General features: G+C 51.8%; 1 protein-coding gene across 2 annotated transcripts in view; it reads left to right on the top strand.

Annotated features, from left to right (window-relative positions):
• The first annotated feature begins 1,216 nt into the window (after positions 1–1,216).
• The window catches only part of ddr2l (discoidin domain receptor family, member 2, like), a 30,249-nt gene continuing 23,428 nt past the window's right edge, over positions 1,217–8,037 (top strand). The window contains exon 1 of one of the 2 annotated variants that reach the window (XM_039774223.1): positions 1,217–1,408. The gene's annotated coding sequence lies outside the window, so the exon portion shown is untranslated. The remainder of the gene's footprint in view (positions 1,409–8,037) is intronic. The other variant, XM_039774222.1, reaches the window with a different exon arrangement.

The raw sequence follows: 8,037 nt of genomic DNA, 5'->3' as shown, positions 1-8,037 counted from the left end.
AAACGAACTCAGGGTGGTGCACCGTCATCTCGTCACCTGCCATGTCATTCATTGGAGGGACTTTACTGAAAGTCACCGAAGAAAATAAAATGAAGTAAAATGACATTTTATAAGGCCAGTGGCATAGCAGTGGAAGCTTTGGACTTCAAGTCCTGAACATCTGGGTTCAAATCCCACTACTGACACCAGTGGTGCCATTTGGGGGTCTCCTAGGGCTTTAGCACCAATCTCAGGTGTCCATATCTTTAAAAGCCCCCCTTGAGTTCTGTTTTGGACTCAGACTTGTAAACATCTCAATACAAATCACCCTCTTACAGCCAGCGCACAATATATGAGTGGCTGCACCAAACCTGTTCGATGTCTTTGGACTTTTCTTGTGACGTTATGCAGTCTGCCGGGGTTACACTCGATATGTTTTGTTGCTGGCCATCTAAACAAGAAGAAAGGATTATTATCATGTTATTGTTATTCTGCAAACACTCACTTAAACTCTGGTTATATTTTGGGGATTGTATCTATAATACAAAAATCATTGTGTAGTAAAAAATAAATAAATACCCCCCCCCAGGGGCTTCCAGGCCCCCCATTCTGTGTTCTGACTCCCAGGGACCCCACCCCACTTCTGACCCCTTTTTCATCTAATGTACATGTATATGGGGGGGGGTTACGCTCCTAATAAATGTTAAAGCAAGTGCCATCCTGACTAACATGGTGTGCCCCTGAGCTAATCAAGTCACCTGTTTGGAAAAAATTAAAAGAAGTAGAACCTGACGAATATGAAATATATTATAAAAGCCCCCCAGCCAATGTAAAACCCACCAATGCGTTATTGTTTCAAATGCTGTGGTCAGTGCCCCAGAATGTGCCCAGCTCCTTCAAAGTCATGGCATTGCCCATCTCTAGCCCTCTTTTTGAGGTGGCGCCCTGTCTTCTCCACATATCACCAATCCCCGACCCCCCAATTCCGCGTGTCCCAGGCTGGCTGATCACCCGGCCGGTTGTGACTGACCACCTTACGGTGACTTCACAGTGCCCTAACGTCCAGCTTAGCAATCGAAGGGCTGGTCACCTCCCACCCCACTGCAGTCTCACCCTGGCGCACGCGCCCCCCGTGCCCCTCGTCCTCCAGCTCGCCAATTTCTAACCCGAGCTTCGCCCCGCTCGTCCGTCGCTAATGCGCTCGTGTCCCTTTAAGAGCGACTCTCCCGGGGGGCGCCGCCGCGCCGGAAGGGGGATGTGATGTAAACTCGGACAGAAACTTTCTCGGCGGCTCTCCGGGGCTCTGGAAGTTTGGCGGACAAAAAAAAAAAGGAAAAGTGCCGCAGCGCCGTGGAGGACGGAACGGGACAGAACGGGGCAGCGGAGTTCACGAGCAGCTCATCGCCGACTTGAGGCGCACCGACTGGAGGTGAGCGAACGCGCGACCGAGCGGAGAGGCCAACGATTACGGAGGAGCTCACGGGACGGCCATCTGCAGGCTCCCCTACCCGATCACCCCCCTCTCAGAAACCCCTTCGTATGGTGGGCCGACTAGCGAAGTAGTCACAGAAGTGAACACAGAAAGCCGGGCGCGGGGGTCCCGGACCCCAAGAGCGACGTAACCCCCCCTTATCCCCAGCCCCTGGGTGGCGTGACGTCACAAGTTGGAGCGTTCGACCCCCCTCGTGTGACCTCATGATGTTAGGTGCCGCCTCCACGCGTGACGTCAAAGCCTTTTTTTAATTTAATGGTTGCCGCCGATTGTCCGACCCGCCTGTGCTGCCATCGCGCTGGAAACCAACGGCGTTCCGGACGTGAAGGCCCGAAATCGACGGGACCCTCGCCGTGTGCGCCACTTCGTGTCGGTGAAAAGGCATCTCGGTGGCATCATCTTACACGACTCGCGGGGCGGAGTTTCTGTCGCGTAACATGTCGCCTGTTCACGTCTCCCCCGCACTGATCCTAAACCGTCGGCCCGTGGAAATCCCCGAAGTGAAGAGATTCGAGCCAAAAGTGGGCGCTGGCATCTCCTGCCATGTCCGGGCACCGCCCAGCTGCCCGACACACACACACACACACACCCCTACCTGATGGGCGCAAACTTGGGGCTGAAGGGGCACAGGGTAGACATTTCTTCTGCTGATTGATGAGCTCATCTGGTCAGCTTTTCCTGCTGTGGCTTCTTAATGGTGAAGTGCTGGTGATGATCAGTGAGAGGAGACAGGCCAGCTGGAGGTGTCATGGCACTATATAGCGCCTTGTACTCTGGACAGGGCCTCCACATGGCGTGTCACCTTGGTTGTTTTTGTCGTTTATTGGTCTCAACGGTACACTCATGGCTGCCGAGGGTCACCTGTGGCATTCAAACCGACCTTGTGTGGCATCTGGGGGCTGAGCAGTGGCACAGGGACATGGCGGACTGGGTGAGGAAAAGAGCTGGATTGGCGAGGTTGTGTCACCTTTGACAAGTGGCCAAGAGGACCCTGTTTGGCATCGTGCCTTTTCTGTTGATCAGTTATAGAGTGCCTTTTCATGGTGGTATGCCAGTGATTTTGTGCCTTTTCAGTCTGTCAGTCCATTAATCAGTTTTATAGTGATAGCTAGGAAAGGCACTATATAAAGGATAGAAAGGCACTATAAAAGTGATTGTTAGACAGAAGGACAATGTCCCATTTACCAAAAAGATGTTTTCTTTCTTTCTCTCAATCAGTTACAGTATATAGTGCCTTTTTTGTCTCTCTGTTATGTTGCTATGGTGTGCCTTATCCATCTGTCTGTCTGTCAGTCAGATATATATAGCGCCTTTTCATCTGTTTTTCAATGTTCCATCATGTCTGTCTGTCTGTCTTTCCTATCAACCCATCCATCAGTTATGTATGTGGTGCCCCTGGTGACTGTTTTTATGGTTATATAGTGCCTTTCCTGCCTCTCTGTCACATATGTAGTGCCTTCTCTCCGCCTGCCAGTCACAGCCTGTGGCTCCCTGCACGTCTCCATTCCAAGCCTGAAGAGCCTCTTGACTGTGACAGCCAGTGACTGCTCACTTGAGTACTGTGGGAGCTTTTGAACCCGTGTCTGTGCCAGCTGGTGGTCTCACCCCTCTTTTCTTTCGGTTCTTTGTCCTGAGGTCAGAGGTCAGGCTGCTGGGCGCCGTGCTCGGTGTCATCTTTGCGAGGATTTGTGGCTGTGCTGTTGACTCTTATTGTTTCCAGCTGGTCACATGACCTCCTCAGCTAGCGAATCCTGGACGTCGTCCAGCCAGGCGGCAGAGCCAGATATTACATAAGATATAAGTGGGAGGGGGCGGGTAGGCGGGTCTTTGGGGGCTGATGGGCCTGCCTTTGTGCTGTGAGAGGAGCTGCAGGATCTGAGGCTGCATCTGCTGCCCTCCAGTGGCGAGTGTGAAGATTGCTGCTGTTCCAGTCCATGCAGCAGGGTCCCAAGGAGGCCACTGTAGGTAAATGTGAAAGGTGCAGTACAATTTGCTGGATGGAAAAGGCGCTATATAAGTGATAGATGGGTGTGAAAGGTGTAATATAGTCAGTTAGTCATTTATTGATCCTGAAGGGGAAATTCACTTTGACCAGCAGCAACATAAAACATGACATCAAAGTGCCAGAGGCTGACAGTAAAGCCCAAACCGTGACACGAGTGCATAAGCCCCCCAAAACTAAGGACACAACACTTAGTTGTCTTTTCTTTTGTCATCTGAACCAGGCTTGAGTAAAAAATGGCAGTCTGATGGCTCTAGAGTGGCAGTGGGGCCACCTAGCAGACCTGTCACTCTGCCATGGAGAGGGTGGGCCGCATTGGTTTTTGTCTCTATAGACTTGGGGGTCAGTCCTGCAATCCCACCTGCGTTCCACTCAGTTGTTTCATTTTTTTTCCTTGTCAGGCTAAAGTTGGTTTTCCTCCCTTTCTCTTAATTACTGTGTCACCTACACAGGTGACCTTCTTCTCGTAGTGACCTGTGCAGAGGTCCCCAACTTCAGGGGACCTCACTTTAAGAATTGAAGGCTGGCCAAGGCATCCATGAAAACCTCAGCTGACACCTACTGAGGAAGAGGAGGAGTGGAGTCAATGGGGGCTCAGTGGGCAGCAAGAGGCAATGGTGGGCACAGGTGTTGAACCTCCTGGGGAAACCATGAAGTGAGTGAAGCTGTGCCAACGTGCTGTTTAGCTACTCGTGTTTGTTCATCACTTGACTTGGTGGTCTTTAAGTGATATAGCGCCTTTACTAAAACTTTACTGAATTTTACGCTGTCAAGTGGGGGACCTCAGTGCGTGTCTGACCCACACGTGACACCGTGACAAGTGAGACGGCTTCATTTGGGACTGGAAAGTGGCCGTCATGTCTGCCAGTCTGTCTGGTGCCTTTCAGCTCCATCTCTTCTACGGTGTGGCGCCTTTCATGTCTCTATCTCTAATTCAGTAGTCGTGCTCTCTTTATGTATTATATAGTGCCTTTCACATCTAGCCGTGGTCGAGTGCAGGTCCTGTTTTCCTGTCTGTTATATAGCGCCTTTATTGTCTAAACCTCCACCTGTCGTATCGTCCCACATGCGAAACGCTCCGAGATCCTCGCTGGTGTGTTGCCAACGTGCCCGGTGTTGCTGCTCTCCGCCGTTTAGATGCCATTGTGATGGACCAGCTGGCACTACGTGAGCTGGAATGGCGGGTGCCCTCAAGTCCACAGCTTTACCACACTGGACCTGGGCAGACATGTGGCAAATGAAATCTCATGGATAAAATGTTAGCTGTGATTACACAAAAGGGGGTCAGAAAGTTGAACGAACATCTTGTGGGTGTTGTGGTGGACTGGTCAGTGGAGGGAGGAGATCAGAAGACCACAAGTGTGCCCGTCTGGCCACTGACCCACCCAGATGCTTAAACTTCATGACGCGGCTGGTTGTTCCTGTGATTTTCCGCCTCCATCCTGCCTTCCATCTTAAATGCACTTCCCTCCCTTGTGTGTCTTGTGACTTCCATGAAGACTCCACTGGAGCCGTTTTGAATTGTGAAGTCCTCGCTCAGGTCCCCACAAGCCTTCCTGCTCAACACTAAAGACGTTTATTCTCAGCACCACTTTGAGTAAGAAAGCAGACGGGATGGTGGGTTATATGGCGTCTTCACCGAGTCGGTTACTCGTCAAGGGAGGTCCGCGCTCTTGTGAGGCCCCACCTTGACTGCTCTGTGTGTGTGTGTGTGTGTGTGTGTGGACGTTTGACTCGCCGGCCCTGAGCACCTGCTGCCATTTTTCTGCACACCGGCCATTGGAGGGATGACTTTTTGGTCACAAGTCTTCCCTGAAGGCCACTTCTGATAGGACGGGTGTGCCAGGGTCCCCGTGGTTTCTGCCAGTTCTGAGCTGATGGCAGGACTGCACATCTTCTGCTTTTGAGGGGACGTAAGCCTGATGGATTTCTTGTGTGTTGTACCTGAGCGCGGAGTTTCTGGTCTCTGGCCTGGCCTGTCGGATTGTTTGAGAGCACATTGGGAAAGAAACTGCCATCTGCTTGGGTGACACTTTGTGCTCCTTGTCACTTTGTCACTTCTGTCACATCCTCCGGAAGCTCACCTCTTCAGTCTGGTGGTCCCTGGTGCAGTTTGATTTCTTTAAGGTGATCACTGTGATGGCACCGATCATCAGCGACTTCATCGGAGTGTGAGGTGCCCCGTTGCTGGCTGAGTTTCCTTCTTCCAGGACATCCATGTGTCTCGTTGTCTCATTGCTTCACTCTTTGCACATCAAATATCTGGAGCCCTGAAATCTGCTCTTTCCTGTGGGACCTCAGATTACCACCTGAGATAAAGATTTGTGTGGTGTAGCCAGCAGTGGGCGCCACTGAGCCCCAAACCCCTGGCACAATCACACCCAGCACAGTCATGGCTTCAAATACAAACTCACAACAGGCAAGCACAGCCACAGATAGTTCACAGGCCCCTCTCGTGCCACTCCTCCAGTGGGCTTCGTCCCCTGTCCCCCTACACACCCCCACCCCCGGTACCCAGAGGCAGGCAAGGTGTCATCTTTTACCTCAGACCCGCGTACAGTTCCAGTGCCAGGGCAGTGCCTAGGTAGTGCCTGATGGAAACACTTCTGGGTCACACAGACGTCCCTTGAAGAAGTCCTATGTAGCGCCCCCTGGTGGCACCCAAAGACCCCGATAGGGCTGTCCCACAGGACTGTAGTTCCCAGCTGATTTTAGCTTTGTGTTCCTCGGTGCCAACTCGCATTTTGCCAGGTGCTCACAGGCTATGCGTGGCACATTTTAAACGGCTGATTTATACTTCTGCGTTGCGCCCGTGTCGCTTATCAACAGCGTAGTGTGACCCACATCACTGCATGTCACGTCGACACAAACTCTCAGCAGACCCCTATGGCTCTGATTGGCCAGTCTTGGGTTACAACGCATTACCTGAATCTCGTCTTACATGATGGAAGTTGCCAATTGAATGTAATGTGATAGATAAATACAGAAGGAGGTGTGCAGCGGGGGGAGCGCCAGTCCTGGTGGGCACTTTAATGGCTCCCTCACTTTTCCCGCCAGCTAATGTTCAGTTGTGTGTCTGCAATGCGGTGCGACTCCAAAGCAGACACGGCTTTCAACGGCGTGGTCTCCATGCATCACGATGGCGTGGCGCGACCCAGAAGTGGAAATCGGCCTTAGTGGCGCGCGTGGCGAAGGAGGACACTGCAGGTCTGGGCACATTCTGGTCATCAAAGCAGCGGGTGAATTCATCGACCCTCGTCTTCATATGAGCAGACTCTCTCGTCATTTTTCTGCTTAAATGAATTGCCCAATGGAGTCGTCTCCATTTATGTTGACCCCCGTAGTGAACGATTACCGGGTTGCCTTTTTTATTTTCCTGAATGCAAAAGAGAAACCCACAAACGTACCACCCTGCCATAACGTTGAAGTCCTAACATCTGACGCTAACACAAAGAGCCACATGTGTGATGGCGTCCTCTGCAGTTGTAACGGGACGAGCCTCCACACACAGTCTGGCCCCTCTGCTGGCACCCTAAAGCCCAGCAGCAGTTTGATGCTTGGCACAATCAAGTGGCACCTACCCGCACTGCAGCCGTACACTCGTGTGGCACTCATAATGTGCTCATCAAACACTCAGATGTTAGTTGGGTTATTTTGAAGTCCTCTGTAGATGCACCTTTTGTACTTCTAGGTTGGCACAGCTCTGCCCGCTCTGGGCACCATCACTGCGTATTCATCCAGTAGTCTGCTTTTTATTTTTTTGAAAGTGATACACGCAGACGTCCTCTGATTGCATTTTGAAAAGCAGACTCCCCAGTAGACGTCCCACTTCAGTCTGGGGGGCACAGTGGGACTCTTATACTGTGGGTTTTATTTTGTGCTGGCGGACACTTTGTGTGTTTTTGTTCCCGTTTCCTGTCACTAGGGGGCGAGTGTCCCAAGGTTGTAACCCGCAGGAGACGGCCGTGACAGGTGTGCGTGCCACCCATTTCTGCGGCTCTTTATCCACAAACCTTCCTCGATTTTCGCCGAGTGCTTTGCCTACGTCGTTACGCCTCTTTGCTGTTTCACGTTTCTCTCCCAGTTTGCCATTTAAATCTGTTGTTGGTTCCTTGGCATTACGGGGGCACACCAGGGGGAAATGGCAAACATGAATGCGCCCGAGCCTGATGTTTTGTCTGCTGCCCACCTTCCTCCTTGGTCTCCCACCTTACGATGTTTCTGAATGCTTGCCAACCTCCTTGTCCATCGAGCCCCTGCCAACACTCAGAGGTCCTTTGAAAGGCGGACCCTTCAGAACTTCCAGGACTTCTCAAAGCCCCTCGGGAAGAGCCAGGCACCTGTAACTGTGTGCATCTCCTTGGCGTCCCATCTACAGCTGACCATGCCATCTCCATGATGCCAGTATGGGCAGCGGTCCGTGACAACTCCTGGATGGGAGACAAAACTCCTGGCCATGTGTCTTGCCACCCTGATATCCTTCCCTGCTGAGTCACAGGTGGCATTGCCACAAGAGTTTAAAATCAGAAAGGAAATCAGAGCCATGGATGTTACTTTAAAATGA

Source organism: Polypterus senegalus, chromosome 13, assembly GCF_016835505.1.
Source record: "Polypterus senegalus isolate Bchr_013 chromosome 13, ASM1683550v1, whole genome shotgun sequence".
NCBI classification, from domain to species: Eukaryota; Metazoa; Chordata; class Cladistia; order Polypteriformes; family Polypteridae; genus Polypterus; species Polypterus senegalus.
Note: the sequence above shows the minus strand (reverse complement) of the source record. Positions and strands in the feature narration are given on the sequence as shown.